The sequence below is a fragment of the Bos indicus genome, chromosome 20 (genome assembly GCF_029378745.1).
Source record: "Bos indicus isolate NIAB-ARS_2022 breed Sahiwal x Tharparkar chromosome 20, NIAB-ARS_B.indTharparkar_mat_pri_1.0, whole genome shotgun sequence".
NCBI lineage: Eukaryota > Metazoa > Chordata > Mammalia > Artiodactyla > Bovidae > Bos > Bos indicus.
This window is the reverse complement of record NC_091779.1, coordinates 5,111,622-5,131,962: the sequence shown is the minus strand read 5'-3', so window position 1 is coordinate 5,131,962 and position 20,341 is coordinate 5,111,622. Positions and strand designations below refer to the sequence as shown.

At 42.6% G+C, this 20,341-nt stretch overlaps 1 long non-coding RNA gene across 1 annotated transcript in view; it reads right to left on the bottom strand.

The window, feature by feature from the left end:
* Positions 1–20,341, bottom strand: part of LOC139177980 (uncharacterized) — a 191,115-nt gene that overhangs the window by 3,487 nt on the left and 167,287 nt on the right. The window contains exon 3 of the long non-coding RNA XR_011562393.1: positions 2,919–2,986. This is a non-coding gene — a long non-coding RNA (uncharacterized lncRNA). The remainder of the gene's footprint in view (positions 1–2,918; positions 2,987–20,341) is intronic.

Below are 20,341 nucleotides of genomic sequence, written 5' to 3'. Positions count from 1 at the left end.
CCCATGGACTGCAGCCCCAGGCTCCTCTGTTTAATACTTAAATACTTTTTAATGGATTATTTAAATAGAAATAATAACATTGTATTGATGGGTTTATAAAATGTACAAGTAAAATGTATGAAACAAGAGCATAAAGGCTGGAGGAGAAACAAATATACCACTGCGAGATTCTTACATTATACACAAAGTAACACAATTTCACCTGAAGAAAGACTGATAAGATACAGATGAAAACTATAAAGCCTAAAGCAACCACTAAAACAACAACAAAAATGGCTAACAGTAAACAAAAAAAATAATTAAAAATAATCAAAAAATCAGAAAAGGAGAAAAAAAAGACATAGAGAATATAGGAGACAAGAAAATAAATGGCAAGATGGTAGATTTAAACCTAACCATATCAATAATCACATTAAATGGAAATGATAAAAACATTGCCCTTTAAAAGGTAGGAATTACTGGATGTTTTTTAAAGCACAACAATTGCCTGCCATTCGCATGAAACCTACTTTAAGTATAAAGACCCAAATAGGTTAATGTAAATAGATGGAAAATTTGCACCATGCTAAAATTTATTTTTTAAAAAGCTTGGAGTGGTTATTTTAATTTCAGACATGGGATAATACCAGAGATAATAAAGCTCATCGGACAGCAGTGGCAAACACAGAGAGCAAGTGCACAGAGAACATTTACCAAGATAGAGGATATTCTTGGCTATGAACCAAGCCTTAATAAATTTAAAAGAATTCAAGTCATATAATGTATGTTCTCTGAGAGCAGTGGGATTTGACTAGAAATGAATAACAGAAATATATCCAAGTACTTGGAAAGAGAGTGATACACTCCTAAATAACTCATGAGTTAGAAAAGTGAATGTGTTAGTTGCTCAGTTGTGTTTGACTCTATGCAACCCCATGGACTATAGCCCACCACGCTCGTCTCTCCATGAGTTAAAGAAATTATGAAGCATTTGAATTGAATTAAAAAGTGAAAATACTATAACCTACAATCTGTAAGATGTAAGGGCTTCTCTGGTGGCTCAGATGGTAAAGAGTCTCCCTGCAGTGTGGGAGACCCAGGTTCAATCCCCAGGTCAGGAAGATCCCCTGTAGAAGGAAATGGCAATCCACTCCAGAACCCTTGCCTGGAAAATCCCATGGACAGAGGAGCCTGGCAGGCTACGGTCCCTGGGGTAGCTGTAAGTAAAGCAAGACTCAGAGGGAAATTTATGGCACCAAATGCCCAAGAAGAACTATCTCAAATCAATGACACCAGTTTTGATATTTATAAACTAGAAAATTAAAAAAAAAAAAGAGTAAATGAAACATAAAGTAAGTGGAAGAAAAAAAAAAGAAGATCCCTCCCTAAACAAATAAAACCAAAAACAGAAAAAACAAAATCAATGGAATCAACAGGTTTTTTTGTTCCTTGAGAAAATTAACATCCAGCCAGACTTATCATGAAAAAGACAAAAGACAAACTACTAACATTAGGAATGAGATTTTACAGATTTCAAAAAGATAACACAAGAATATTTTGAACATTATGCCAAAGCATTCTGCAACTTAGAGGAAATGAACAAATGCACTGAGAGACAAACAACTAGAAGTTATTTAAAAATAAATAGAGTACTCTGCTGGTGGTTCAGAGGTAAAGAATCCACCTGCCAATACAGGAGACACGGCTTCAATCCCTGATCTCTAAAGCTCCCAGAAGCTGCGGAGCAACTAAGTTCATGTATCAAAAAAAAAAAAAAAAGAATAAATAGATACTCTGGTAGCCCTACATTTAATAGAGAAACTAAATTTTTGGTTTAAAACCTTCACACAAGCAAGCTCCAGGCCCAGGTGGCTTTGCTAGTGAGTTCCACCAACATTTAAGAATTTATACCAAGTCTACACAATCTCTTCCAAAAATGAAGGATGAAATACTTCCCAACTCATTCCATGAGGCCAGCATTACTCTGACATCAGAACCAGAGACATTACAAGAAAAAGAGAGACCAATATCTCTCATGAATATAGATTAAAATAATCCACAGCAAATTCAATCTAGCATTATATATAAAGAGAATCAATGTAATTCATCACACATGTGCGTGATTAGTCGCTCAGTTGAGTCCGACTCTTTGCAACCCCATGGACTGCAGCCCACCAGGCTCCTCTGTCCATGGGGATTCTCTAGGCCAGAATACTGGAGTGGGTTGCCACGCCCTCCTCCAGGGGATCTTCCCAACCCAGGGATCGAACCCAGGTCTCCCACATTACAGATGAATTCTTTACCATCTGAGTCACCAGGGAAGCCCAAGAATACTGGAGTGGGTAGCCTATCCCTTCTCCATGGGATCTTCCCCACCCAGGAATCAAACTGAGGTCTCCTGCATTGCAGGAGGATTCTTTACCAGCTGAGTTACGTAATTCATCACAGTAGCAAAATAATCAATGACCATCTCAATAAATACAAAAACAGTATTTGAAAAAAAAAAATCCAACCAATATATGTTCCTGAAAAAAATCTCAGAAAGCAAGAGGAAATTTTGCCAGCAGATGACCTTCAGGCTTGAACTGTAACCTGGGCTCTTCCCTGGGTCTCCAGCCTGCCAACACATCCTGCAGGTTTTGGACTTGTCAGCCTCCTTAAAATTACATGAACCAACTCCTTAAAATAAATCTTTCTATATATTTGCATCCTATTGGTTCTGTTTCTCTAGAGAATTCTGACTAAAACACATCCCCAAAGTATTATGTTTATGTTTCAACTGAATGAACAAACTGTAGTACATCCAATAATGGAATTCTCCTGAAAAAACTGCAAACTACAGTTAAACTCAACAATGTGGATAAATCTTAAATGCATTGTGCTAAGAGGAAGAAGCCAAAGTTAAAAATAACTTGTCATAGAGTTAATAAACTGCTTACTTTTCTTTGTAACACAGATGTGGTCTGATTTATTCTGCTGTTTACTGTAGACATCCCATTTCATTTCCCTGAAATGAAAGCACCACAAAGTTAGATCTTTTGTCTTTTTTTTTTTTACTGCTGGACCCCAGGTGTCTAGAAAATTTGCCAGCACAAAGTGAGCCCTCAGTAGAGATTGGCTGAGTAGGAAATGAACAAGATTCAAGCTCAATCTGCCTCCAAAGCCAACTTTTCTCACAGCTCCAGATTGTCCCTCATATCTCCTCGGATGACAGTGAAGCCTCCTATATGCTTGGTCTGCCCTAAGCATCCCATGATACATGCTGTTGGCACCGTGCATAAACCAAGATCTAACAGGGTCCTACTTGGTGGCAGACAGACATTACCTCATTCGGTCCCACCATCCTCTTGTGAGTTGGGTACTATGGCCCCTGTTTCATAAATGGAGGAATTGAGCTCCAGAGAGATCACATGCTCGTAAGGTCACAAACAGATTGAGGATTGTCTGACCCCAAAGTTTTAAACATATTTTTTAAAAACCACACACTATAAACAATTTAATTTTTCTTATGAATACTGTGGAACCTAGAACTAGATTTGGGGTTTTAGTCAGACTATGTCAAAAACAGTGAAAAATGGACATTTGGTCATTCATTATCATTTCACCATATATTTTGAGCATATTAGCTACTACGTGCCAGGTAATACCCTACACACTGAGAACAGAGCATTGAATAAAATGGTCCATGTCCCTTCTCTCATATGCTTGTTGTGATAACTGACTGAGACCTTAACTCAAATTAGCATAAACACTAAAAGGAATTTTTGGTTTGTATTGCTATTAAGCCCAGAGGTAGTTCTCTTGCTTCAGGTATGGCTTGATCCAGCATCTCAAATCAACAATATAATTTCTTCCTTCCTTTCGTTTTTTTCCCTCCATTTATTCAGCAATATTTCTCTTGTAACTGAAACTCTCCCTTCTTGTTTGTAAGATGATTTCTGAGACCTACATGCTTTCTTAGTATGTCTAAGTTGAGAGAAGCATCATTCTTGGTAGCAAGGACACTTAGAGCTCACTCAGCTTCCACTTCTTTTCCACCCATGGCAAACTTTGAAGAAACTACATCCATCAAAAGGCCTGCCCCACGTTTGGTATCGTTGATCTGTGTGGAAACTGGAGCAAAGGAGACTTTAGAGTCTGGCTGACCCTTGCTTTCAAAAATGTTTGTCATCATTGGCTGTCAGTATGGAATCTGCCATGGTTGAGATATGTGTGGCTGTGGAATCAGCCCGGAACTGAGCAGAAGGAGACTTGTTTGAGCTCCAGCTAAGCCACTTCACAGCTCTGTGGTTTCTATAAATCATCTCAAGGCTCTGAGCTTCAACTTCCTCTTTGGTCTGCAGATAACAACATCTACCCTTGTCAACTTCACAGGATTGTTGTAAAAATGCATTTCATCCACCCATCCATTCAATAACTATTATGGGTGGCCCACTGTATGCTAGACATGCACCTGAGTTCTAAAGATACATCAGTGAATAAAACAAAGTTATTGTGTCTCATAGCTTATGGTGGAGGAAAACAGTGTAAAAAAAATAAAAAAATGAATATATAATACATCACGTGGTGATGAGGGCTATGGGAAAAACCGTCAAGGGTAAGAAAACAAGGGCTTCTTTGATATTTTATATAAGATGGTCCATGAGTGAATATTAGACCAGAATAGCAAGAAGAGATAAGAAAGCCTTCCTCAGCGATCAATGCAAAGAAATAGAGGAAAACAACAGAATGGGAAAGACTAGAGATCTCTTCAAGAAAATTAGAGATACTAAGGGGACATTTCATGCAAAGATGAGCTTGATAAAGGACAGAAATGGTATGGACCTAACACAAGCAGAAAATATTAAGAAGAGGTGGCAAGAATACACAGAAGAACTGTACAAAAAAGATCTTCATGACCAAGATAATCACGATGGTGTGATCACTCACCTAGAGCCAGACATCCTGGAATGTGAAGTCAAGTGGGCCTTAGAAAGCACCACTACGAACAAAGCTAGTGGAGGTGATGGAATTCCAGTTGAGCTATTCCAAATCCTGAAAGATGATGCTGTGAAAGTGCTGCACTCAATATGCCAACAAATGTGGAAAACTCAGCAGTGGCCACAGGACTGGAAAAGGTCAGTTTTCATTCCAATCCCAAAGAAAGGCAATGCCAAAGAATGCTCAAACTACCACACAATTGCATTCATCTCACACACTAGTAAAGTAATGCTCAAAATTCTCCAAGCCAGGCTTCAGCAATACATGAACCGTGAACTTCCCATGTTCAAGCTGGTTTTAGAAAAGGCAGAGGAACCAGAGATCAAATTGCCAACATCCACTGGATCATCAAAAAAGCAAGAGAGTTCCAGAAAAACATTTATTTATGCTTTATTGACTATGCCAAAGCCTTGGACTGTGTGGATCCCAATAAACTGTGGAAAGTTCTGAAAGAGATGGGAATACCAGACCACCTGACCTGCCTCTTGGAAGGTCAGGTCAGGAAGCAACAGTTAGAACTGGACATGTAACAACAGACTGGTTCCAAATAGGAAAAGGAGTACATCAAGGCTGTATACTGTCACCCTGCTTATTTAACTTACATGCAGAGTACATCATGAGAAACACTGGGCTGGAAGAAACACAAGCTGGAATCAAGATTGCCAGGAGAAATATCAATCTCAGATATGCAGATGACACCACCCTTATGGAAGAAAGTGAAGAGGAACTAAAAAGCCTCTTGATGAAAGTGAAAGTGGAGAGTGAAAAGGTTGGCTTAAACTCAACATTCAGAAAACGAAGATCATGGCATCTGGTCCCATCTCTTCATGGCAAATAGACGGGGAAACAGTGGAAACAGTGTCAGACTTTATTTTTCTGGGCTCCAAAATCACTGCTGATGGGGACTGCAGCCATGAGATTAAAAGACGCTTACTCCTTGGAAGGAAAGTTATGACCAACCTAGATAGCATATTCAAAAGCAGAGACATTACTTTGCCAACAAAGGTCCGTCTAGTCAAGGCTATGGTTTTTCCAGTGGTCATGTATGGATGTGAGAGTTGGACTGTGAAGAAGGCTGAGTGCTGAAGAATTGATGCTTTTGAACTGTGGTGTTGGAGAAGACTCTTGGGAGTCCCTTGGACTGCAAGGAGACCCAACCAGTCCATTCTGAAGGAGATCAGCCCTGGGATTTCTTTGGAAGGAATGATGCTAAAGCTGAAACTCCAGTACTTTGGCCACCTCATGCGAAGAGTTGACTCATTGGAAAAGACTCTGATGCTGGGAGGGATTGGGGGCAGAAGGAAAAGGGGACAACAGAGGATGAGATGGCTGGATGGCATCACTGACTCGATGGACGTGAGTCTGAGAGAACTCCGGGAGTTGGTGATGGACAGAGAGGCCTGGCGCGCTGTGATTCATGGGATCGCAAAGAGTCGGACACGATTGAGCAACTGAACTGAACTGAATGAAGAAAGTGAATGAGTGAGCCATGCAGAGGTATGAGGGAAGAGGATACACAGCACATGCAAAGCCCCTGAGATGATGGGATGCTTGGTATTTATAAGGAAAAGCAGGGAAGTCAGTTTGACTGAGCAGAGTGATTGAAGGGAGGATAGGGGATTGTGAGGACAGAAAGGCAAAATGGAGCTAAATCAATCAGGGCTCTAGGCCACGGTAAAGGTTTTGGCTTTTACTCTAATTAAGATAGAAGGCATTGAAGTGGTGTAATGGTAATGCATGCTTTGTAAAGATCATTCCAGCAGTTATGTGAACAGGCTTCATGGGAGCTAGTTTGGGAGCACGGAGACCAGGTAGGAGGCTATTGCAATTAAGCAGGTGAGAACTGGCAGAGGCTTGGACCAAGCTGAGAGCCAAGCAGGTAGGGGAAAGTGGTCAGATTGTGGGTATATTTTGAAGATAGCTTCAACCAGGCTTTCCTGATGAATTGGATATTAGCAAAGAGAGGAGTCAAGAAGGGTCCTCAGTTTGGCACCTAAGAAGTGAAAAAACAGAGATGCTATTTATTGATATGAAGAAGATTGCATAAAGAATGACATGGAAGTTCTCACTGAGGACCTCAGTTTTGGAAACATTAGTTTTGAGATGCCTATTAGACATCTAGACGATGACGCATGACATTAGATATATGTATTTGAAGTTCAGGGAGGAGGTCAAGGGTGAAGCTATAAATTTTGGAGTTGGCAACCTATATAAAGCCTTGAGAACAGGTAAGATCACCTAACGAATATGTAGAGATGAAACTATCCTGAGGCCTCTGAAGAGGAAACTCCAATATTTAAAAGTCTGGGAAGAGACAGGGGCACAGCAAAGAGAAACAAAAATAAGACACAGATAATGAGGTTCAGTGGCAACACACTCCAGTACTCTTGCCTGGAAAATCCCATGGATGGAGGAGCCTGGTCGGCTGCAGTCCATGGGGTCGCCAGAGTCGGACACGACTGAGCGACTTCACTTTCGCTTTTCACTTTCATGCATTGGAGAAGGAAATGCAACCCACTCCAGTGTTCTTGCCTGGAGAATCCCAGGGACGGGGGAGCCTGGTGGGCTGCTGTCTATGGGGTCACACAGAGTCGGACACGACTGAAGCAACTTGGCAGCAGACTTAGCAGCAATGAGGTTGGAAGGGCTTCCCAGGTGGCGCTAGTAGTAAAGACCCTGCCTACCAGTGCAGGAGACCTAAGAGAGGCAGGTTCAATCCCTGGTCGGGAATATCCCCTGGAGGAGGGCATGGGAATCCACTCCAGTATTCTTGCTTGGAGAAACCCACGGACAGAGTAAACTGGTGAACTATAGTCCATAGGGTCTCAAAGAGTCAGACATGACACAAGTGACTTAGCAGCATCAGCAATGAGGTAGGAAGAGGAACAAGAGAGAGAGAGAAGTGAAGGAAGTGAATGGAAGGAAGGGTTAACTATTATTTCCATTTATTATCCAGAAGCTTGGCCAAGTATCATGATGGTAAATATAAACCCAAATATAACAGTAATTACATTAGATGTAAGTGGATTAAGTAGATCAATTAAAAGTCTATAATTATAAAAACAAATTAGAAAATAAAATTCAATTTTATGCTGCTTACTAGAAAGTATGTTAGTTACTCAGTTGTGTCCGACTCTTTGTGAGCCCATGGACTGTAGCCCACCACACCTCTTTCTCCTTGGAATTCTCCAGGCAAGAATACTGGAGTGGGTTGCCATTTCCTTTTCCAGAGGATCTTCCCAACCCAGGATGGAATTCAGTTCTCCTGCATTGCAGGCAAATTCTTTACCATCGGAGTCACCAGGAAAGCCTGTAATTTACTAGAGATACACCTAAAATATAGGACATAGAGTAATTACAAATTAAGATCCCATGCGGGAACCAACCAAAAGAAGCTGTTATAGGTGTGCATGCATGCATGCTAGGTTGCTTCAGTCGTGTTCAACTCTTTGCAACCCTCTGGACTGTAGCCCACCAGGCTCCTCTGTCCCAGGGATTCTCCAGACAAGAACACTGGAGTGGGTTGCCTTGCCTTCCTCCAGGGGATCCTCCCAACCCAGGGATCGAACTCATGCCTCCCGAGGCTCCTGAATTGCAGGCAGATTCTTTACTGCTGAGCCACCAGGGAAGCCCCTGGTACAGGTGTACTGACAGCAAAGTAGACTCAAGGCAAGAAGCATAATTAGGATAAAGATAAAAGTTTATAATGATTAAAAAATTAATTCTCAAAGAAAACATCAATTTGTCAATTTATATGTACATTAAAAACATAACTTTGGAATACATAAAACAAAAATTGACAAAATTATAAGAAAATAAAGGCAAATCTATACTCATAATGGAAACTTTAACATACATCTCTAAATAAAAGATACAATAAGCAGGAAAAATCTGTAAGGATACATAAAATCTAAATAACATGATTAACAAACTTGATATATTGGCATGTACATTGTGCCCAAAAGAATGTCCAGTCTTTTCAAGTGTACATGGAACATTTATGCTGGCCATAAAAGAAGTTTCAACAAGTTTCAAAGGATTGAAATCACTCAGACTACATTCTCTGACCACAGAAAATTAAGCTGGAAATCAATAAAGAAAAAAGTAGAAATTTCTCAAATGCCTGGAAATTTAGTAATATACTTTTAAATAGGTCACGGAAAAAAATTTCAACGGCAATTGGAAAATATCTTTAAGGAAATGATAATGAAAATATATCAAAACATGTGGGGTGTGACTAAGTCCCTGTTATGAGAAAAGTTATAGTCTCGAATGCATAGAGTTTAAAAAGAGAAAGGATGAAAAAATCTAGATATTGATCTCAAAATAGAACTGCAAATTAGATCTAAAGAAATGAGAAGGAAGGAAATAGTAAAAACTAAGAGCAGAAATTAATGAAATATAAAACAAACTTTCAGAAGAGAAAATCAACATGCCCCAAAGCTGGCACTTGTAAAAGAATAATTAAAATGTTAGGTTTCTTAGAAGTATGATAAGAAAGAAATAGAGAAGGCACAAATTACCAACTTCAATGAAAAAAAGAACATCAGTCCAAAGCCTACAGATATTTAAAAGATAATGATAATATATTAAGAACAACTTTTTGTTAATAAATTTAAAATTTTAGATTAAAAAATCCTCAGAAAAACAAGACTAACAAAAACCTGACACAAGAAGAAATAAAAAACTTGGACTAGTCCTACACACATTAAAAATACTGAATCAATTGTAATCAACAATGTCTACACAATGAAACCTTCAGGCATAAATGGCTTTCCTCTGAGTAAATTCCTCTAAATATTTACAGAAGAAATGATACTAGTCTTACATAAATAGCTGAATAGACTGAAAAAAAAGGAAAAGAAAATAAATCAATTTTATTTGTATATAATAGTCAAAAGCACATGGCAAATAAAACTTCAAAAGAATACTCTTTGTATCAGCATACAAAATATTAACATTAATGAGAGAAATTAAGGAAGACTAAATAAATTCTGGAACATACTATATTCATATATGGATTGCAAGAGCTAGACAATAAAAAAGGCTGAGCACCTAAGAACTGATGCCTTTGAACTGTGGTTCTGGAGAAGACTCTTGAGAGTCCCTTGGACTGCAAGAAGATCAAACCAGTCAATCCTAAAGGAAATCAACCCTGAGTACTCATTGGAAGGACTGATAAGCTAAAACTCCAATACTTTGGCCACCTGATGCAAAGAGCTGACTCACTGGAAAAGACACTGATGCTAGGAAAGATTGAAGGCGGGAGGAGAAGGGGATGACAAAGGATGAGATGGTTGGATGGGATTACCAACTCAGTGAACGTGAGTTTGAGCAAACTCCAGGAGATGGTGAAGACTGGGAAGCCTGGTGTGCTGCAGTCCATGGGGTCACAAAGAGTCGGACATGACTGAGCAACTGAACGACAACAGCCATATTTATGAACTAGAAGCTAGAATATAAACTTGATATTTTAAAGATCTCAACTTAATCTCAAATTTAATCACAGATCCAAAGCAATTAAAATCAATTTCCTAAAATTCAAGAGGTATGGACAGGGTTAGTTTGTCAGGAGCTGCTGCTGCTGCTGCTGCTAAGTCACTTAAGTCGTGTCCGACTCTGTGTGACCCCATAGACGGCAGCCCACTAGGCTCCTCTGTCCCTGGGATTCTCCAGGCAAGAGTACTGGAGTGGGGTGCCATTGCCTTCTCCAATGCATGAAAGTGAAAAGTGAAAATAAAGTCACTCAGTCGTGCCTGACTCTTAGTGACCCCACAGACTGCAGCCCACCAGGCTCCTCTGTCCATGGGATTTTCCAGGCAAGAGTACTGGAGTGGGGTGCCATTGCCTTCTCCGTGTCAGGAGCTGGAAGATGCATTTTCCATGTGATTCACTCACATGGTTGAGAGTTCAGCTGGGCTAACAAGTGAGGACTCCTGGGCTTCTTCACACAGCTGCCTGGGCTACTGCACAGCATGGCAGCTGGGTTCCAGGAGGGGGAAAGCAGAAGCAGTCAGTCTTGTCAAAGTTAGATCCTGCACTGGCATGACATCACTCCACCCCGATTCAAGAGAGTGGAGAAACACAGTCCACTTCTCAGGGTAGGATGAGACAGAGAACTTGTGACCGTCTTCCATCCAACACAGATGCTGTAATACTTTCACGTCCATATTCTTGGGGGGAGGTGGGGGAATTTGAGAGAATTTTAAAAATCTTTTTCTATTGAAGTGTAGTTGATTTACAATATTGTGTCCCTTTCAGGTGTGCAGCAAAGTGATTCAATTATATATTTATTTTTTCACATTCTTTTCTATTACAGGTTATTATAAGATTTTGAGCGACCCATTCCAGTACTCTTGCCTGGAAACTCCCGTGGATGGAGGACCCTGGTAGGCTGCAGTCTATGAGGTTGTGAAGAGTCGGACACGACTGAGCGACTTCACTTTCACTTTTCACTTTCCTGCATTGGAGAAGGAAATGGCAACCCATTCCAGTGTTCTTGCCTGGAGAATCCCAGGGACGGGGGAGCCTGGTGGGCTGCTGTCTATGGGGTCACACAGAGTCGACACGACTGAAGCGACTTAGCAGCAGCAGCAGCATAAGATTTTGAATCTAGTTCCCCATGCCATACAGTAAATCTTCATTATCTATTTTACATACATATCTATACTTTCAGTTGATCCATGCAACATTTTTCATCTTTAATAATTTACTTATTTAATAAGCTTGAAATAAATATGACAAAACCTTAATTGCATATGCACATGTGCAACACAAATGTTTGCTATGATCATCTCTGCATCCTTTTTCTGTTTTCTTTAAAATTTTAAGTTGAGGCTTTATTTTTTATAACAGTTTTAGATTTACAGGAAAAATTGCAAAGATTCTATGGAGTTCTCATTTAAGGAATACTCCACGTCACACTCACAGTTGCCACTTTACATTCGTATGGCATATTTGTCAGCATTAATGAACTAATATTTATATCTTATTAAATTTCATCATTTATTCAGATTTCTGTGGTTCTAGCTGTTTTTTTTTTTGTTTTTCTGTTTCAGGGGCCCATCGAGGATACCACATTATATTCAGCTATTCACATCTCTTTACGTTTCTCTGGGCTGTGACAGTTTCTCAGACTTTCCTCATTTTTTTGTGACCTTGACAGTCTGGAGGAGCACAGGTAAGGTCCAGTGTTGGTTGCCCTATTATTGGAATTTGTCTGGTGTTTTTCTCATGGTTAGATTGAGGTTACTTTTTGGGGGGAGGAAGATCACAGAAGTAAAGTGCTATTTTCATCAAAACATATCAAGGGCACATGCCATCAAGTTGATTTATGATTGCTGACATTAACCTAGATCACCCATAGCAAAGTCCCTCTTACCTAAAAAGAAGATGTGCAGCTCACATACTCCCCTCCTTCAGGATGAAGTACTGGCATAAAGTATCTGGTGTCCATCTGTAGGAGAGATTTGTCTCTTCTCCCTAATTTATTAATTCATCAATCATTTGTTTATATCACTACCAACTCATGGGTATATTTCACTTCATATTATGATGAATATTACTTTATTTTGTTCCTCAAATGGGCCACAAGGGGCTCTTTCATCAGCGACATTTTGATTTGGACATTACCACTGCCAAGAGAAAGATGAGAAAAAGGCAGTTCATCCAAGTGATGAGACAAGCCCAAGACACAGCAGCTCACCTCTGACTTCCACATCTCCACTGCATCTATTCAGCCCGCCCATTGCCCAAAGGACTGGCTGAGATCAACAGGAGCACCTCCTAGAAAGCCAAGCAGATCAGCACAAGCTGTGGGAGGTCCTTGTGTGTGTGTGTGTCTTCTCCACAGTCTGAAAGTTCATAGCCCAGGAAAGGATAATTATATATCTCAATAGAGAAACAAAACAAAACAAAAAACCCGTCTGAACACACTGGGTCATAATGAAGCGGTTCGAGGCACCATAAATAGTGCTTCCCTAGTCCTCAACTGTCTCTGAAGCAAATTAAAGCTTGCCTCAGTGCTGGGCATGAACTTGCTGCCCTGTGGAGCACCATCTGAGCAATGGACCGAGATCTGAGAACACTTACACAAGCCCAACACACAAGAGGTGAGTGTTCAGTGGGCCCCCTCTCAACACAGAGTTGTTCTGGAACCCCACAAAGAATCTCCACATGGGCTACAGATTGCAGGCACGAGTGCCCTAGCCAAGCACAATGATCGCACAAATACTTCTGTTTGTATCCAGCCAGGAACAATTTTGAGAAATAAACTGGCTCCTTCCATCCAGAGCCAGTTTATTCCTTCCTCTGGATGGAAGGTATAAAAATACCACCACAAAGAAGGTCCCGATTGAAGAAATGTTCACACCTTTCAAGATCTGTGTTGTGTCTCAGACATGTGGCTCTTTCTGACCACGGAGAGAGGAGAAAGCTATTTCAACCTTGATTGCAGTGATATGCTTAATTAGGAAGTCATTCAAAGCTGAGGTGTATTTCAACACCCAAGTTCCCATTCACAGAGCAAATTCTGTATGGAGTGCTATTAAAAACTCATCTAACACAGAAAATGCTTTTAAATCCAACATCTGTCTTTGCCAGTAGTTTTTAAAACAAAGCTGAAATGGCCAACAGGCACATGAACAGATGCTCAACATCACTAATCATTATTAGAGAAATGCAAACCAAAGCAACAATGAGGTACCACCTCACACCAGTCAGAAAGTCCATGATCAAAACCATCTACATACAAGAAATGCTGGGGAGAAGCAGAAGGAGCCCTCCTATACTGTTGGTGGGAATGTAAATTGGTGCGACCACTATGGTGAACAGTACACAGGTTCCTTAAAAACTAAAAATAGAGTTATAATATGATCTAGCAATCCCACTCCTGGGCATATATCCGGAGAAAATTCTAATTCAAAAAGATATATGGACCCCTTGTTCATAGCAACACTATTCACAATAGCCAAGACCCAGAAACCACCAAAATGTCCATTGACAGATAAATGAATAAAGATGTGGTGTGTGTGTGTATGTGTGTGTACACACACATACACACACACACACACACACACAATGGAGTATTACTCAGCTATGAAAAAGAACTAAATAATGCCATTTGCTGCAACAAGGATGGATCTAGAGATTATCATATGAAGTAAAGTAAGTCTAAGACAAATATCATATGATATCAATTATACAGAGAATCTTAAAAGATGATACAAATGAACTGATTTACAAAATGGAAACAGACTCACATATATAGAAAATGAACGATGGTTACCAAAGGGGAGAAGTAGGGGAAAGACAAATTAGAAGTTTATAATTAACAGATATACACTGCTGCTGCTGCTGCTGCTGCTGCTAAGTCGGTTCAGTCGTGTCCGACTCTGTACGACCCCATAGACAGCAGCCCACCAGGCTCCCCCATCCCTGGGATTCTCCAGGCAAGAACACTGGAGTGGGTTGCCATTTCCTTCTCCAATGCATGAAAGTGAAAAGTGAAAGTGAAGCCACTCAGTCGTGTCTCTTCGCGACCCCGTGGACTGCAGCCAACCAGGCTCCTCCATCCATGGGATTTTCCAGGCAAGAGTATTGGAGTGGGGTGCCACTGCCTTCTCCGATACACTACTGTCTATAAAATAGATAAACAACAAGATCCTACTGAATAGCACAGGGAACTATATTCAGTATTCAATATCTTATAATAATAAAGTATACTGGGGGGAAAAGCTATCTTTTAAGGTATTCCAAATATATAAGCAAGTCTCGAGAATGGCAATTTTCTCATCTAAACATTTTGCCATATTTGCTGCAGATCTCTCTCTTTTTTTTTTTTTTTTGAAGTAGACGCCCTCTCAGTCTCTGTGTACATCTCCATTTCGTGTCCCACCATCCCTCACCAGCCCTTATCTAAAGCTGGTATCCTCAGCCATTCACACCAAACTCTTCTCTCCTGCCTTTTACCACCTCCTGCTGCTCCAGGAGCACAGTACTAGGTAATGTATCAGGAAGCATGTGTTGTGGGAGACCCACCTATCAGAACTGCTCAGCTCCAGAACAGGCTGCCGAGGAGGAGATAGGACCTGGAGGAGAGAAGGGACTTGAGACGCATTTCAACCTCCCAAAAACAAAATAAGATGCATCACATAATGTTATCTGTTTTGCCTTAACTCTCCTTCGTTTTTCTTAAGTTGCTGTGCCTGTGATGAAAATGATTCCACATGTCAACATTAAAAAAAGAAGAACTTAAGTTCTTCATTCTCTTAAGAACTGAGGGATGGGGAGGCTGGGAGCTAGAGGAGCAGAGGAGGGCAGGGCACTGGGGAACCTGGGTGGGGTGAGTTTTGAACTGGCTACATAATACTGTTACAGTCCAGAGAAGTAGTGAGTGTTAACAGATTTCTAACATCTTTTTTTTTTTTTTTTTTTTGGCCTCACCACGCAGCATGTGGAATCTTAGTTCCCCAACCAAGCATTAAACCCACACCTCCTGCATTGGAAGCACGGAGTCTTAATCACTGGGCAGCCAGGAAAGTCCCTATCAGATTTCTAAAAATTATTTGATAAACTAGGGAATGTTTGGGCAGGCTATTGGGTTCAGAAATCTATTTCTGCAAGATTTCCGCTGACTGAATGAAGACTCTATGAATGGGTTCTCTCCGGGACATCAACTAAATCAAGATAAAAACAAACAGAGCTAGGAAGACCCCAAACCATACTTAGCTGTTAAATTTCCAACCATACTAAATTTAAGTTTTGTTAGTGAACTCATAACTGAACCCAACCAAAGTGTTTTCGCAATCTGTTGTCAGACTGGTTCACTCTGGAAGTTTCTAACACTGAAGACCCAGACTCAAGTCTAGTCTCTGAATTACTATCACTTGAAGGGAAGGAGATGATCGAGGGTCTGCTTTGTGCCAGGCATAGTAATGAGTGTTTCACTTTCCATGGCTTATTTAACCCTCACAAAAGCCTCTGAAGGATGGCACAAGGCATCGGGGCTTGGAGAGGTCAAGCGACCTGTAACACAGCCAGGAAGTAGTCTGTCTGGGCGGCCTTAGATTGAACACAACTGTATGTACATTGGTTTTCTACAGTGGGCTCACTTGTATTCTGTGTTGGTTGGACTGTTTCAGATTTCAGGGAACAGCAAAGTGCCTGGGTTCTTGTTTTCTCGGGACTTGGCAGATGAATTGGAAGAATCCGGAGGAAGTAGAGGAGCCCAGGAAACAAACACAATCACAGCTGTAGCCAGATTCAGGCTTCTTGGAGAAGGAAACAGTGACCTGTCTTCTCGGCATAGGCAGTGTGGCTGCTGATTCTGGGGACGCGGTCCTGCTCAAGCTTGTCTCTCCCTGCTCTGCTTGTCTCATGATTTCTGCCTCATGGCTCCACATCTTGCCCATCAACCCCCTGTTCAGTGTGTGTCTCCCTTTTTCAAAGGACTGGTTGGTAAGGGGCCAGGCACTTCGTGGATGGACATCCTCACATCTCCAGCTAATCCTTGATCCCGTTCGTGTCCAGGGGAGCGAGGTCACAAGACACGAATGTGGTTAATCACACAGAAGACCCCATTGTTCCTCAGAAAGGAGACGTGGGTGTGGCGAGCCCTTGGGGTCCCAGGGGCTTCTGTCTTGGCTTTCTGTGGCTGCCATCACCAATCATCACAAGTTGGGTGGCTTTAAAACAGTGGGCATTTACTCTCCAACGCAGTTCAGGAAGCCAGAAGTCTACATGTAAGGCGTCAGTAAGGCTGTGCTCCCTCCCAAGGCACCGTGGAGCCTCCTTCCTCTTTCAGGGCCCGGTGGCCCAGTCCTGCCTCGGCTTGTGGCTGCTTCACTCCCATCTCTGCCTCTGTCTTCACATGGCCTTCTTCTCCCTCTGTCTCTGTGTCCCCCTCCCTTATTATAAGGACACCAGTCACTGGATTTAGGGTCAATCCTGAGTCCAGGATGACTCCATCCCGAGGTCCTTAACTAAGTACATCTGCAAAGACACTATTTCCAGAAAAAGTAACAGTCTGGGTTTCCAGGTGGGCATGAATTTGGAGATTCACTATTTAAACCATTAGTTTCTCCATGGTACAAAACGCAGTGTCACACACGCACACCTCCAAAGTATACCAAGGGCTCCAAGACAGCAGGGGTCAGGCCCTTGTTACTTCTTTTGGATCTGCCCCAGCATGAGCCAGGTAGCAAAGAAATACCTACTGACTAGACCAGAACAGACCAGGGAAAACAATTCTGAAAAATCAATTGATACATCATTTTATCAAAGTCCCTGCCTTCTATATGTGGTTGCAACCAGCTCTGTCATCCTGCATTCATTACGGCTGCCTGGTAGTAATTTTCTGGGCCATCCACACCTCACAGCACCCTCCCCAGAGATGTGAAATCATGACTTTGTCCTGCTTTCTGAACAGAGATCTGCCACATTGCTTCTCCATCCTGGAGTCGACTTGATGCCTTCTCTGCAGCCTAAGCCTGCCTTCTATTTTTCTACCCATGAGCCGAATGGGTCCAAAAATTCATGTGAGGTTCCTTTCTCGCTGCCTCTTGTCACTTGAAGAGACAGATGAGCCCTGTTTCGGCTCAGCCTTGTTCACTAAACCTTCTTTGGTGGGAAAACAAACCTAACCAAACCCCAGAACTCTGGTTTGGTTCTCAGTGATATTAAAAAAAATATATTTGGATTTGGTTCGAGGTTGAGCAAACTGGTGCAGTTTGTTCCGGTTTCTGGTTCGTCGTTCAGGCCAAGTCCCTGCTCCAGACAGAAAGAATGTCCCTGGAATGTGTCTTCCAAAGAGATCTCAACAGCTGAAAGGGCTGCATGTCCAGACTGAGGCCGCCTGCTCAGCAGACACAGAGGACTTCCCTGCGGCTCCCCAGGCTGGTCTCTGGAGCCTCGGGGACAGGGCATGGCAGCATGCCGGGCCGATTCTCCAGGGAAGGCCATGACTGCACTGCAGCTGAGCCCAGGGGACTGGGGAAAGGGGTGGGGGCAGCCGGCTGGTGGGGGCGCTGTGTAAATCTGCCACCAGTGCCACACCTGCACAGCTCCAGGGATCTCCATCAGGCAGCGAGACCCAGCAGAGGACCCGAAGAACTGAGTAATGTTCGGCTCGTCGGGAGGCAAGGGGGAGGGAGTGATGCGTCCTGGGGCAGCTGGCCAGAGGCAATCAAACTCAAACTGTTCTTAGCCTGATGCTCCTTCTTCGCAGCTGGCTGGTCTGATAGGCCTGCAGAGGAATGCTCCATGCCTTCCTGTTTGGCAGGTGTGGATTCAGAGCAATTTCTCAGAGAGAAACTCCGAGCAGAGAAGCTCTCTCCCTCCCCAGCCAGGAAGTGGTGCGGAGCCAAGGCACCGCCATCAGGATCTGCATCTCCAGGGAGCCCCGGCAGGGGCCGGAGCAGCTGGGGGCCTCAGGGACACCAGGCAGTGAATCATCAATAAGGAATTTCGAAAGGAAAACACATATTTCCACTCCAGTCTCCCTCCCACGCGGACCCACACATCAAAGGGGTCCTCAGATGCAGGAACTAGTCAGCAGGCCTGATCAGGTTTGCTCTGAGAGCTGGAGACCCAAGGGCTGGGACCAGAGAGCACGTCCCCAAGGGGCTGCCCCAACTCTGCGATGTAGGGAGACACACATCTCAGGCCCCTGTGCAGGAAGCTGCCAAGCACTGTCAAGGAGACGGAGTGAAAGCTCCACGAAGCGGCCCAGTCCTGCACCGCTATTTCTTAGGACCACCTTTCCTAGGGCCTTACCCTTTAAATTATCAGCCAAAGGGCACCCTTATCCAAGGCAACTCAGGTGTTCCCTGACTTAGCTCGAAGCCATTTTTATTCTGCCTTGGCTACAAGGATGGCGATCACTGCCTAAGACATAATCCAGAAATATTTCCGAGTGCTGGCCACCCGGACAGGATCAGACCCCTAGCACACTAGCTCTCAGCTGGCTGTGCATTCTGTTCAGTGATGCTCGCTACATGCTAGATTCAATTATAGGTCTCCTACACTTACATCTTCATTAGCGCTACATTGCCAAGTAGATGGAATGTGCTGTCAGTTTTAAAAAAAAAAAGTGTTACTTGTTTTTTTTCTTTTTTCTGGATTCACCAGTTAGTTTTTTTTTTTTTTTTAACAAAGATTCAACACTGTCTGGTCCTATTAAAAAAAGAAAGGAAAAAAAATAGCTTAGCTCAAGCATATATTGCTAATGGGCATGGAATTGATTCACAAGTACCCAACTTGAGTTAAATAAAAGTAATTACTGCAACCTACAGTAACTGGTTCCATTTCCAATATTCACAGAAGGCTGTGTGTGTGTGTGTATGTATGGACTTGAGTTGGGAGAGAAAAGAAGAAAATGAAAAAATATATCAGAGAGCATTTAAATGTATATATACATACCCCTAAAGGCATCTTCAGCTGTGTGGGATTCAGGTCTTGAAAGAAACAAGTGAAGCAGAGCTGGCAGCGACCAGAGCCCTGAAGACTCCAGAATTCCAAGACTGGGCATCGGGCTGTCTGGGCACCAGAAGTCATGAAGAGCAGTGGCTATAGTGCCGGGAAGGCCCATTCCACACTGGCAGCTTTCAGCACGTGGGGGCCCCCTCTTGCTCAGCGGCAGAGCCTACCCCAAGCTCCGGCAGAGCCTTCACCCAGCTCCCAGTCCATGGAATTTCATATCTTCCCTGTGGCTCCAGGAACCCAGGTCCCACTCTGTCCCCCAAGTGGATCCCCCAGAGATGGCTGGTATTAGCAAAGGTGGACACGGTCTGGGGTCAGCTCAGACACCCCCATGTGGCTTCAGAAACCACTTCATTAAGGACAGGTATCCAGGGTGAGGTCTACGGACCTGAAGGAAGCTTTATGGCCAAAAGAAAGACCTTCAGAGTTGGAGACTCTGGAAGGGAATCAGAGGCAAGCCTTCCCCAGTGATGTGAAGATGGTGGGACTGACTTCATGGATGTAAACTGAGCTTTATCATCTATCTTTGTTAGCGTTCATGCTTGGTTGAAACCTAAAATCTTTTGGAGCTTTCTTTCTGCCACCTGTAGAATTACCTACTATCCTGGCTTTGTTTCATCAGCAGATATAATAAGCCTACCTTACATATGGACAAAAGGGGGGCAAAAGAGGATGAGGTGGTTGGATGGCATCACCGACTCAAGGGACATGAGTTTGAGCAATCTCTGGGGAGAGAGTGAAGGACAGGGAAGCCTGTCCTGGTGCAGTCCATGGGGTCTCAATGAATCAGACGTGACTTAAGAGTCGGATAGGACTTATGAAATTGCTAGAGGGAATTCCCTGGTGGTCAGTGGTTAGGAGTCTGCACTCTCACTGCCAAGGGTACAGGTTCAACCCCTGGTCA